The sequence below is a fragment of the Cyrtonyx montezumae genome, unplaced genomic scaffold (assembly GCF_038088225.1).
Source record: "Cyrtonyx montezumae isolate F1298 unplaced genomic scaffold, pur_monq_1.0 scaffold_1, whole genome shotgun sequence".
NCBI classification, from domain to species: Eukaryota; Metazoa; Chordata; class Aves; order Galliformes; family Odontophoridae; genus Cyrtonyx; species Cyrtonyx montezumae.
The window spans coordinates 88,153-102,067 of NW_027071825.1; positions in this window are offsets into that span (position 1 = coordinate 88,153).

Here is a 13,915-nt window from a genome sequence, read left to right on the forward strand (position 1 = left end):
AAGTTGGCACTTGAGTCTGGGGTGAAATAGTGAGAATTGAGGAAAGGAGCTTGGGCAAAAATACAAAGGACTTGGGACCGGAGCTTGAGGTGAATTCAGCGAGGATTTGGGACAGGACCTTGGGGTGAAAGAGGAAAGACTCAGGACTGGAGCTTGGGGTGAGTTAGGCAGGATATGACACTTGAGACTGCAGTGAAATTGCAGGAATTAGGGCCCGAATTTGAGGGTAATAGTGAGGATTTGGGACTACAGTATGGGAGAAAACAGTGACAGTTTGGGACCACAGTTTGGGAGGAAACAGCGAGGGCCTGGGTCAGGAAGTAGGGTGGAATAGCAAGGACTAGGGGCTAGACTCTTGGGAGAAAAAGCAAGGATTTAGAGCTGGAGTTTGGGGGAAACAGCATGGATTCAGGACTGGAGTTTGCGGGTGGAATACTGAGAAGATGGGATGGAGTTTTGGGGTGAATTAGCCAGGATTTGGCACTTGAGTCTGGGGAGAAATTGTAAGGATTAAAGGGACTGAGTCTGAGGGTAACAATGAGGATTAGGGAACTAGAGTTTGGAGGAAATAGCAAGCACTAGGCGCTAGAGTTTGGGGTGAAATAGCAAGGATTTATGGCTGGAGTTTGGGGCAAAATAGCGGGGACTTGTGGCTGGAATCAAAGGTGAAACAGTGAGGATTTAAGGCTGGATTTTGGGGTGAATGAGCAAGACTTCAGGGGTGGAGTTTGGGGTGAAACAGTGAGGATTGAAGGCTGGAGGATTGGAGTAAAGCAGCGAGGACTGGGGGCTGGAGAATTGGGGTGAGGCAGCAGGTATTTGGGGCAGGGATCTTTTTGGCAAAGAGCAAGAATTTTGGACTAAATTATGGAGTGAAATACCAGGGATTTTGGCACTAAAGTTTGAGGTGAAATAGTGAGGACACGGGAGTTAAGTTTGCAATGAAATCGTCAGGATTTGGGGCTGGAATTTAGAGAGAAACAGCTCCAATTTGGGGAAGGAGTTTACTGCTAAATAGAGAAGGCTTTGGGTTGGAGTTTAGCACAGAAACAGCGATGGTTAGGGGCTAGAATTTGGGATGAAATTGCGAGGATATGGTGCTGGACACTGGTGTGAGACAGCCAGACATGGGACTGAAACTTGGGGAGAAATAGTGAGGAATTCTATACGGAGTTTGGGGAAAGCGAGAGAGGATTGGGAGCTGCAATATAGGATGAAACTGCGAGGATTTGGGCCTCACAGTTGTGAGGCTGAAGTTCAGGGTGAAACTGCAAGAAGTTGGGATGGAGTTTTGGATGAATTAGCCTGGATTTTGGAGTTTAGTTTGGGAGGAAATAGTGAGCGCTTGGGGCCAGAGTTTGAGGGTAATAATGAGGATTTGGGACTACTGCTCGGAATGAAGTAGGGCAGGTTTAGGGTAGGAACATGGGGAGGAATAACAAGGACTAGGGGCTACAGTTTGGGATATAATAGCAAGAATTTAGAGCTGGAGCTTGGGGCGAAACAGAGAGGGTTTGATGTTGGAGTTTGGGGTGAAGCAGTGAGAACAAAGGAACTGGAGATTGGGATGAAATAGTAAACGTTTGGGGCTGGAGTTTGGCACCGAATGGCGAGAAGCTGGGACGGAGTTTTGAGGTGAATTAGGCAGGATGTGGCACTTGAGCCTGGGGTGAAATGGCAAGGATTCAGGGCCTGAGTTTAAGGGTAATAATGAGGACTTGGGACTACTGTTTGGGAGGAAACGGTGAGGGCTTAGGGCAGGAATATGGGGTGGAATAGCAAGGACTAGGGGCTAGACTTTGGGGTAAAAAAGCGAGGATTTACAGCTGAAGCTTAGGGTGTGCGCAGTGAATACCCCAAAAGAATAATACCCACACCAAATAACAAAGGTGGACAATGTATTAAAGACAAGCAGTAAATTAGGAAAGGCTCACCTGTCACTGAAGGTCAAGGCTTGCCTGGACCTCCACAGGGGAGGGGGATCTCCAACAAAAGAACCTTCCCCAGTCGTGGTCAGTCCTTAAATGGGGTCTGGGAGAGGTGGAGCCAAACTCCACCCCTTCCAGTCACAGGTGCATTGCCTTCACCTGTGCTCCCGCAGCTGACTCAGTGCTTACCTCACATGATCCATCAGTGCTTCAGGCCAAGATTCAACAGTTCCCATACACTCCACCCCTTCACAAAGTGAACCAGCCATCAAGTTAACTATAGGGTGAGCCTTCCTTCATACAGACATCCAGTGCATAGTGATATCATCTGGAATGAATGATGATCGGCGTATGGCTCGTGTTCTTCCTTGGGCCAGTGCTCAGTGGTATTTACTGGAAGCACGCGGTCACGTGATGCAGGTCCGTCCTACGCTCTGAAATGAAAAGAGGGGATATATAGAGGGGGACCCCAAAAAGAGGTGAACCCCAAAAAAGAGAACCTAAAAGAGACCCCGAGTGACTCCAAAAGCTACCCCAAAAAAGAGGGGACCCCGAAAGAGAGATCCTAAAATGGACCCCGAGTGACCCCAAAAGCGACCGAAAAAGAGGGAGACCCCTAAAAAGAGATGCTAAAAGTGACCCCAAGTGACCCTGAAAAGTGGGGAACCCAAAAAAGAGAATTTAAAAGGGACCCTGAGTGACCCAAAAAGTGACTGGAGATCGGGGTGAAAGAGCGACAATACGGGGCAACAGTTTAGGGAGAAATATGGAAAATTTCTCACTGAGCACTGAGCCCCGCCGCCGTTCTGAGCATGCGCAGTTTCGCCGATTCGGTGCGCATGCGCGGTGCTGGTAATTCCCCTGACCAGCGCCTGCAGTACCGGGTTTCCACCACACGGCGGCAGCACTGAGAGCCGCCGCCGTTCTGAGCATGCGCAGTATCGCCGATTCGGTGCGCATGCGCGGTGCTGGTAATTCCCCTGATCAGCGCCTGCAGTACCGGGTTTCCACCACACGGCGGCAGCACTGAGCGCCGCCGCCGTTCTGAGCATGCGCAGTATCGCCGATTCGGTGCGCATGCGCGGTGCTGGTAATTCCCCTGACCAGCGGCTGCAGTACCGGATTTCCACGACAACCGTGGCAGCACTGAGCGCCGCCGCCGTTCTGAGCATGCGCAGTATCGCCGGATCGGTGCGCATGCGCGGTGCTGGTAATTCCCCTGACCAGCGCCTGCAGTACCAAGATTCCGCCACACCGGGGCAGCACTGAGCGCCGCCGCCGTTACGAGCATGCGCAGTATCGCCGGTTCGGTGCGCATGCGCGGTGCTGGTAATTCCCCTGACCAGCGCCTGCAGTACCGGGTTTCCACCACACGGCGGCAGCACTGAGAGCCGCCGCCGTTCCGAGCATGCGCAGTATCGCCGATTCGGTGCGCATGCGCGGTGCTGGTAATTCCCCTGACCAGCGCCTGCAGTACCGGGAGTCCACCACACGGCGGCAGCACTGAGCGCCGCCGTTGTTCTGAGCATGCGCAGTATCGCCGGTTCGGTGTGCATGCGCGGTGCTGGTAATTCCCCTAACCAGCGCCTGCAGTACCGGGATCCCACCACACGGCGGCAGCACTGAGCGCCGCCGCCGTTCTGAGCATGCGCAGTATCGCCGATTCGGGGCGCATGCGCGGTGCTGGTTATTTTTCTGTGTAGCGCCTGCAGTACCGGGTTGCCACCACACGGCGGCAGCACTGAGCCCCGCCGCCGTTCCGAGCATGCGCAGTATCGCCGATTTGGTGCCCATGCGCGGTGCTGGTAATTCCCCTGACCAGCGCCTGCAGTACCGGGTTTCCAGCACACGGCGGCAGCACTGAGAGCCGCCGCCGTTCCGAGCATGCGCAGTATCGACGATTCGGTGCGCATGCGCGGTGCTGGTTATTTTTCTGTGCAGCGCCTGCAGTACCGGGAGTCCACCACACGGCGGCAGCACTGAGCGCCGCCGTTGTTCTGAGCATGCGCAGTATCGCCGGTTCGGTGTGCATGCGCGGTGCTGGTAATTCCCCTAACCAGCGCCTGCAGTACCGGGATCCCACCACACGGCGGCAGCACTTAGCGCCGCCGCCGTTCTGAGCATGCGCAGTATCACCGATTCGGTGCGCATGCGCGGTGTTGGTAATTCCCCTGACCAGCGCCTGCAGTACCGGATTTCCACGACAACCGTGGCAGCACTGAGCGCCGCCGCCGTTCCGAGCATGCGCAGTATCGCCGATTCGGTGCGCATTCGCGGTGCTGGTAATTCCCCTGACCAGCGCCTGCAGTACCGGATTTCCACGACAACCGTGGCAGCACTGAGCGCCGCCGCCGTTCCGAGCATGCGCAGTATCGCCGGTTCGGTGTGCATGCGCGGTGCTGGTAATTCCCCTAACCAGCGCCTGCAGTACCGGGATCCCACCACACGGCGGCAGCACTGAGCGCCGCCGCCGTTCTGAGCATGCGCAGTATCGCCGATTCGGGGCGCATGCGCGGTGCTGGTTATTTTTCTGTGTAGCGCCTGCAGTACCGGGTTTCCACCACACGGCGGCAGCACTGAGCCCCGCCGCCGTTCCGAGCATGCGCAGTATCGCCGATTCGGTGCCCATGCGCGGTGCTGGTAATTCCCCTGACCAGCGCCTGCAGTACCGGGTTTCCACCACACGGCGGCAGCACTGAGAGCCGCCGCCGTTCCGAGCATGCGCAGTATCGCCGGATAGATTGATGGCTGCAGTCAGTGTTGCAGTAGCATGGATTTAAGGACAGTGTTTGAGGTGGAACTGCAAGGAGTCAGGGAGAAAGACGACAGAGACAGGGAAGAGTTTGGGCCAGAAATTTTAGGTGGAGTAGCAAGGATTTGGGATCAGAATTTGGGGTGGAAGAGCGAGGATTTGGGGTGGGGTCGGAGTTTGAGTGGGATATCGAGGATGTAGGGCGGGAGTTTGGGGTGGAATAGCGAGGATTTAAAGCCAGATGATGGGGTGAGATAGCGAGGAGTTAGGGATAGAGTTTGGAATGAGACAGAGAGCAGTTAGGGCTGCAGTTCAGTGTGCAATAGCAAGGAGTTAGTGCCAGAGTATGGGGTGAGAGAGCAAGTATTTAAGGCCTGAGTTTGGGTTGAGAAACCAATGATTTGAAGTCCGAGTTTGGGGTGAGAGAGCGAGGATTTAAAGCCGGAGTTTTGGGCGGAACAGTGTGGAGTTAGAGGCGGAGATTGTGGTAGAACAGCAAGGATTTAGGGCTTGAGTTTGGGTTGGAATAATGAGGACTTAGGGTTGCGGTTTGGATAGAGATAGCGAGGAGTAGGGCTGTTCTGAGATTTAAAAGGAGAATATGGGATTGCAATACATGATGAAATAGTGAGCGCTTTGGGCTGGAGTGTGCTGTAATAATCAAGAACACGTGGCTGGATTTTGTGTTGAAATAGTGAGGACTGGGAACTGGAGTTTGGGAGGGAATATCAAGGATAATAGGAAGGATGTACAGGTGGAGTTCCGTTGAGACTACGAGGATCTTGGGATGCAGATAAGGGTGAGACAATGAGGATCTGTGGCCGGAGTATGGGGTGGAATAGCAAGGATTTACAGACGGAATTTGGGGTAGAATAGCGAGGAGTTGTGTCTGAAATTAGGGCTGGAATAGCGAGAATTCATGGCAGGAGCATGGGGAGAGACAGTGAAGATTTAAGATGAGAATTTGGGGTAAGAGAGCAAGGAATTAGGGTTGGAGTCTTGGGGAGAGAGAGCAAGGATCTGCGGCTGGAAATTGCAGTGGAAGAGGGAGAACTTAGGGCCAGACACTGGGATGAGAAAGTGAGGATTTAGGTCCGGATAAAAGGGCGAGACAGCGAGGATGTGTGGCTGGGCAAAAGGGAAAGACAGCGAGGATCAGGGGCCAGAATTTTGAGAGGAGCTGGGTCCACAGTTAGGCTTGGAGTTTGGGGTGGGAGAGCGAGGATTTAAAGCTGGAGTTCTGGGTGAGAGATCAAGGATTTGGGTTCGGATTTTGTAGTGGAAAAGCCAGGATTTACGACCAGAGTTTAGGGTGGAATAGCGAGGAGTTAGTGCCAGAGTTTGGGCTGAGAGCGAAAATTTTGGGCCAGAGTTCGGGTTGAGAGACCGATGATTTAAAGCCGGAGTTTGGGGGTGGATAAGTACAGAGATAGGGCCGAAGTTTGTGGTGGAACAGCAAGGATTTAGGGCCATAGATTGGCGTGGTATAGCGAGGAGTTTTTGCAGTCGTTTGGAGTGAGAGAGACAGCAATCACAGCCAGAGTTTTGGGTGAGAGAGCAAGGATTTATAGCCGGAGTTTGGGGTGGAAGAGTGAGGATTTAAGGCAGGAATCTGAGGCGGAAGGGTGAGGATTTGGTGTCGGAATTTGGGGTGAGACAGTGAGGATTTGGACACAGCATCTGTCTGCGCAGCGTACAGCACCTGACAACACATAAATGTGGCACTCTGAGTCCTACCTGAGCCCCAACATGCACAGGTCCGCCCGTCCCGGTGGATGCATCACGGAGTGCAGAGGGAATCAGCCGTTGCAGTCAGCAGGCCGCTCTCAGTGAGACCTGAAACGCTGTGACATCCAGGGCAAGTCCACAGGTAGCAGAAAGTAAGAGAAAATTCACACCCATTTCCATCAAGGGGAAAAAGGACGACCCCGGGAACTGCTGACCTGTTAGCAGGCTGAGATCAACGCGAGCCCAAAAGTTTGTGGGTTTGTTTTCTGTACTTTTAAAACCTGAAACCCAATCGTAGAATGGTTTGGGTCGGAAGGGGTGTATGATGGAAACAGTCAAAATTCCCAGCCTGCATTTGCCAACATGGATTAGCACCCCAAATCCCTTGGGGAAAAAACGGTCATGAAATGGGTCTGCAGTAGCACGTAAACTTCGCATCTACATTTGCATCTAGCGAGGAGATGGGACAGGAGTTTGGGATGAAGCAGGGTTTGGGACTGGAGTTTGGGGTGGAACAGGAAGGATTGAAGGCAAAAATCGGAGGTGGGACAATGAGGATTTAGAGCCTGAGTTTGGGGTGAGGTAGCAAAGCCAGAGTTTGGGGTGAAACAGCGAGGATTTAAAGCCAGAGTTTGGGGTGAGACAGCAAGGATAAAATGGCTGAAATTCAGGGTGCCAGCACTCTGAATCAGAGGGTAAAACGGTGGGGAAAGGTTTCGCAGATGCGCTTTTCCTCTCCGCACTTCTGCTCGTGCACAGTTCCTTGCTCCTATAGCACAAAGAGGCACAAACTACGGACAGAGACTCTCAGCATTCACTCCCAGACAGGGACAGAAGTTTGCGGTGAAAGAGCGTAGGTTTGGGACTCGAGTCTGCGGTGAAGGAGTGAAGACGTGGGCCAGTAGTTTAGGGTGAAATCATGAAAATCTGGGGCTGGAGCCTGGTGGGGAATACTGAGAAGCTGGGATGGAGTTTTGAGCTAGATCTGGCACTTGAGCCTGGGGTGAAAATGCAAGGAATTAGGTCTTGTGTGCGAGGGTAATAGTGAGGATTCAGGACTCCCGTTAGAGAGGAAGTAGCAAGGGCTGGCAGCTGGAGTTTGGGGTGAAATAGTGAGAAGCTGGGATGGAGTTTTGGATGAATTAGCCCGGATTTGGCACTACAGTCTGGGGTGAAACTGCAGGATTTAGGGCCAGAGTTTGATGGTAAGAATGAGGATTTGGGACTAGTGTTTGGAACAAAATAGTGAAGGTTTGGGGCAGGAATTTGGGGTGGAATAGCAAGGAGAAGGGGTGAGACCTTCGGGTGAAGCAGCGAGCATTTAGTGCTGGAGTTTGGGGTGAAATCGTAAGGGTCTGGGGCTACCGTTTGGCGTAAAACAGCGAGGACATGGGACAGGAGTTTGGGATGAATTAGTGAGGTTTTGGGGGTGGAGTTTGGTGTGAAATAGCTAGAAACAGGGATGGAGTTTGGGGTGAATTAGCCAGAAGTTGGCACTTGAGTCTGGGGTGAAATAGTGAGAATTGAGGAAAGGAGCTTGGGCAAAAATACAAAGGACTTGGGACCAGAGCTTGAGGTGAATTCAGCGAGGATTTGGGACAGGACCTTGGGGTGAAAGAGGAAAGACTCAGGACTGGAGCTTGGGGTGAGTTAGGCAGGATATGACACTTGAGTCTGCAGTGAAATTGCAGGAATTAGGGCCCGAATTTGAGGGTAATAGTGAGGATTTGGGACTACAGTATGGGAGAAAACAGTGACAGTTTGGGACCACAGTTTGGGAGGAAACAGCGAGGGCCTGGGTCAGGAAGTAGGGTGGAATAGCAAGGACTAGGGGCTAGACTCTTGGGAGAAAAAGCAAGGATTTAGAGCTGGAGTTTGGGGGGAAACAGCATGGATTCAGGACTGGAGTTTGGGGGTGGAATACTGAGAAGATGGGATGGAGTTTTGGGGTGAATTAGCCAGGATTTGGCACTTGAGTCTGGGGAGAAATTGTAAGGATTAAAGGGACTGAGTCTGAGGGTAACAATGAGGATTAGGGAACTAGAGTTTGGAGGAAATAGCAAGCACTAGGCGCTAGAGTTTGGGGTGAAATAGCAAGGATTTATGGCTGGAGTTTGGGGCAAAATAGCGGGGACTTGTGGCTGGAATCAAAGGTGAAACAGTGAGGATTTAAGGCTGGATTTTGGGGTGAATGAGCAAGACTTCAGGGGTGGAGTTTGGGGTGAAACAGTGAGGATTGAAGGCTGGAGGATTGGAGTAAAGCAGCGAGGACTGGGGGCTGGAGAATTGGGGTGAGGCAGCAGGTATTTGGGGCAGGGATCTTTTTGGCAAAGAGCAAGAATTTTGGACTAAATTATGGAGTGAAATACCAGAGATTTTGGCACTAAAGTTTGAGGTGAAGTAGTGAGGACACGGGAGTTAAGTTTGCAATGAAATCGTCAGGATTTGGGGCTGGAATTTAGAGAGAAACAGCTCCAATTTGGGGATGGAGTTTACTGCTAAATAGAGAAGGCTTTGGGTTGGAGTTTAGCACAGAAACAGCGAGGGTTAGGGGCTAGAATTTGGGATGAAATTGCGAGGATATGGTGCTGGACACTGGTGTGAGACAGCCAGACATGGGACTGAAACTTGGGGAGAAATAGTGAGGAATTCTATACGGAGTTTGGGGAAAGCGAGAGAGGATTGGGAGCTGCAATATAGGATGAAACTGCGAGGATTTGGGCCTCACAGTTGTGAGGCTGAAGTTCAGGGTGAAACTGCAAGAAATGGCAAGGATTCAGGGCCTGAGTTTAAGGGTAATAATGAGGACTTGGGACTACTGTTTGGGAGGAAACGGTGAGGGCTTAGGGCAGGAATATGGGGTGGAATAGCAAGGACTAGGGGCTAGACTTTGGGGGTAAAAAAGCGAGGATTTACAGCTGAAGCTTAGGGTGTGCGCAGTGAATACCCCAGAAGAATAATACCCACACCAAATAACAAAGGTGGACAATGTATTTTTGTATGACTTATCCAGGTGGTATAAAGACAAGCAGTAAATTAGGAAAGGCTCACCTGTCACTGAAGGTCAAGGCTTGCCTGGACCTCCACAGGGGAGGGGGATCTCCAACAAAAGAACCTTCCCCAGTCGTGGTCAGTCCTTAAATGGGGTCTGGGAGAGGTGGAGCCAAACTCCACCCCTTCCAGTCACAGGTGCATTGCCTTCACCTGTGCTCCCGCAGCTGACTCAGTGCTTACCTCACATGATCCATCAGTGCTTCAGGCCAAGATTCAACAGTTCCCATACACTCCACCCCTTCACAAAGTGAACCAGCCATCAAGTTAACTATAGGGTGAGCCTTCCTTCATACAGACATCCAGTGCATAGTGATATCATCTGGAATGAATGATGATCGGCGTATGGCTCGTGTTCTTCCTTGGGCCAGTGCTCAGTGGTATTTACTGGAAGCACGCGGTCACGTGATGCAGGTCTGTCCTACGCTCTGAAATGAAAAGAGGGGATATATAGAGGGGGACCCCAAAAAGAAGTGAACCCCAAAAAAGAGAACCTAAAAGGGACCCCGAGTGACTCCAAAAGTGACCCCAAAAAAGAGGGCACCCCGAAAGAGAGATCCTAAAATGGACCCCGAGTGACCCCAAAAGCGACCGAAAAAGAGGGAGACCCCTAAAAAGAGATGCTAAAAGTGACCCCAAGTGACCCTGAAAAGTGGGGAACCCAAAAAAGAGAATTTAAAAGGGACCCTGAGTGACCCCAAAAGTGACTGGAGTTCGGGGTGAAAGAGTGACAATACGGGGCAACAGTTTAGGGAGAAATATGGAAAATTTCTCACTGAGCACTGAGCGCCGCCGTCGTTCCGAGCATGCGCAGTATCGCCGATTCGGTGCGCATGCGCGGTGCTGGTTATTTTTCTGTGCAGCGCCTGCAGTACCGGGTTTCCACCACACGGCGGCAGCACTGAGCCCCGCCGCCGTTCAGAGCATGCGCAGTATCGCCGATTCGGTGCCCATGCGCGGTGCTGGTTATTTTTCTGTGCAGCGCCTGCAGTACCGGGTTTCCTCCACACGGCGGCAGCACTGAGAGCCGCCGCCGTTCTGAGCATGCGCAGTATCGCCGATTCGGTGCGTATGCGCGGTGCTGGTAATTCCCCTGACCAGCGCCTGCAGTACCGGGTTTCCACCACACGGCGGCAGCACTGAGCCCCGCCGCCGTTCCGAGCATGCGCAGTATCGCCGATTCGGTGCGCATGCGCGGTGCTGGTAATTCCCCTGACCAGCGCCTGCAGTACCGGGTTTCCACCACACGGCGGCAGCACTGAGCCCCGCCGCCGTTCAGAGCATGCGCAGTATCGCCGATTCGGTGCCCATGCGCGGTGCTGGTTATTTTTCTGTGCAGCGCCTGCTGTACCGGGTTTCCTCCACACGGCGGCAGCACTGAGCCCCGCCGCCGTTCAGAGCATGCGCAGTATCGCCGGTTCGGTGCGCATGCGCGGTGCTGTCTATTTTTCTGTGCAGCGCCTGCAGTATTGGGTTTCCTCCACACGGCGGCAGCACTGAGAGCCGCCGCCGTTCTGAGCATGCGCAGTATCGCCGATTCGGTGCGCATGCGCGGTGCTGGTAATTCCCCTGACCAGCGCCTGCAGTACCGGGTTTCCACCACACGGCGGCAGCACTGAGCGCCGCCGCCGTTCTGAGCATGCGCAGTATCGCCGATTCGGTGCGCATGCGCGGTGCTGGTTATTTCTCTGTGCAGCGCCTGCAGTACCGGGTTTCTACCACACGGCGGCAGCACTGAGCCCCGCCGCCGTTCCGAGCATGCGCAGTATCGCCGATTCGGTGCGCATGCGCGGTGCTGGTAATTCCCCTGACCAGCGCCTGCAGTACCGGGTTTCCTCCACACGGCGGCAGCACTGAGCCCCGCCGCCGTTCAGAGCATGCGCAGTATCGCCGATTCGGTGCGCATGCGCGGTGCTGGTTATTTCTCTGTGCAGCGCCTGCAGTACCGGGTTTCCACCACACGGCGGCAGCACTGAGCCCCGCCGCCGTTCCGAGCATGCGCAGTATCGCCTGTTCGGTGCGCATGCGCGGTGCTGGTAATTCCCCTGACCAGCGCCTGCAGTACCGGGTTTCCACGACAACCGTGGCAACACTGAGCCCCGCCGCCGTTCCGAGCATGCGCAGTATCGCCGATTCGGTGCGCATGCGCGGTGCTGGCAATTCCCCTGACCAGCGCCTGCAGTACCGCGTTGCCACCACACGGCGGCAGCACTGAGAGCCGCCGCCGTTCTGAGCATGCGCAGTATCACCGATTCGGTGCGCATGCGCGGTGCTGGTTATTTCTCTGTACAGCGCCTGCAGTACCGGATTTCCACGACAACCGTGGCAGCACTGAGCGCCGCCGCCGTTCTGAGCATGCGCAGTATCGCCGATTCGGTGCGCATGCGCGGTGCTGGTTATTTTCCTGTGCAGCGCCTGCAGTACCGGATTTCCACGACAACCGTGGCAGCACTGAACGCCGCCGCCGTTCTGAGAATGCGCAGTATCGCCGGTTCGGTGCGCATGCGCGGTGCTGGTAATTCCCCTGACCAGCGCCTGCAGTACCGGGATCCCACCACACGGCGGCAGCACTGAGCGCCGCCGCCGTTCCGAGCATGCGCAGTATCGCCGGTTCGGTGCGCATGCGCGGTGCTGGTAATTCCCCTGACCAGCGCCTGCAGTACCGGGAGTCCACCACACGGCGGCAGCACTGAGCGCCGCCGCCGTTCTGAGCATGCGCAGTTTCGCCGGTTCGGTGCGCATGCGCGGTGCTGGTAAGTCCCCTGCCCAGCGCCTGTAGTACCGGGTTTCCACCACACTGCGGCAGCACTGTGCGCCGCCGCCGTTCCGAGCATGCGCAGTATCGCCGGTTCGGTGCGCATGCGCCGTGCTGGTAATTCCCCTGACCAGCGCCTGCAGTACCGGAATCCCACCACACGGCGGCAGCACTGAGCGCCGCCGCCGTTCTGAGCATGCGCAGTATCGCCGATTCGGTGCGCATGTGCGGTGCTGGTTATTTCTCTTTGCAGCGCCTGCAGTACCGGGAGTCCACCACACGGCGGCAGCACTGAGCGCCGCCGCCGTTCTGAGCATGCGCATTATCGCCTGTTCGGTGCGCATGCGCGGTGCTGGTAATTCCCCTGACCAGCGCCTGCAGTATTGTAATCCCACCACACGGCGGCAGCACTGAGCGCCGCCGCCGTTCTGAGCATGCGCAGCATCGCAGATTCGGTGCGCATGCGCGGCGCTGGTTATTTTTCTGACCAGCGCCTGCAGTACCGGGTTTCCATGACAACCGTAGCAGCACTGAGCGCCGCCGTCGTTCCGAGCATGCGCAGTATCGCCGATTCGGTGAGCATGCGCGGTGCTGGTAATTCCCGTGATCAGCGCCTGCAGTACCGGATTTCCATGAAGTCTGAGAGACTCAGCAACACTTTCATCTCCATCTACCCTGATAACTGCAAGCCACACAGCTCTGAAATGTTGGGACTGGGGAGGCAGTGCCCCCACCTCCCTCACTATGAGCAAAGATCAGGTTCCGGATCAGCTGAGGAACCTGAACATCCAGGAGTCTATGGGTCCCAATGAGATGCATCCCGGAGTACTGAGGGAATTAGCTGATATAGTTGCCAAACCATTCTCAAGGATATTTGAGAGTGGTTTGGCAACTTAAAGCTGTGGCAATCAGGTGAAGTCCCCGGTGAGCAGAAAGAAGACAATATCACAGTTTTAAGAAAGGTAAAAACAATGACCCTGGGAACTACTGACCCATCAGTCTCACCTCTGTGCCAGGAAAAATCATGGAGCAGATCCTCCCAGAAGCAACACTGAGGAATTCCAACATATGGAATGGAGGGAAGTGATATGGGAGAACCAGCACAGCTATACCCAAGGCAAACCATGCTTAACCAACCTGGTGGCCTTCTAAGATGGTGTCACTGCACTGATGGACAAGGGAAGAGCTACTGACGTCACCTATCTGGTCTTCAGTAAGGCCTCTGACACGATACCTCACAACATCCTTCTCTCCACATTGGAAGGAGATGGACAGACTGTTCAGTGATGAGTGGTGTCCCCTAAGATGTCAGTGCTGGAGCCAATACTCTTTAACATCATCATCGGTGACATCAACAGTGGGGTTGAAGTGCACCCTCAGCAGTATGAGGATGACACTGAGCTGTGGAGGGCAGTCTACGCACCAGAGGGACAGGACACCATCCAGAGGGACCTAGACAGGCTGAGCAGTGGGCCCAGGTGAACCTCATGAGGTTCAACAACTACTGGGTTCGGGGAGCTTTCTTAAGCTTAGGTCCCAGGCTGGTAGATGCACCTTACTCTATCATCAGCCAGAGCTAGAACCTTCTGTGAATAGGAAACAATAACGTTTCTGGATGCACTTCCACCAGTGCAAATGGAGCTTGCCTATATAAGACAAGGGGACCATCTGTTTCAGACTGCTTTTTATTATGTAGCATCT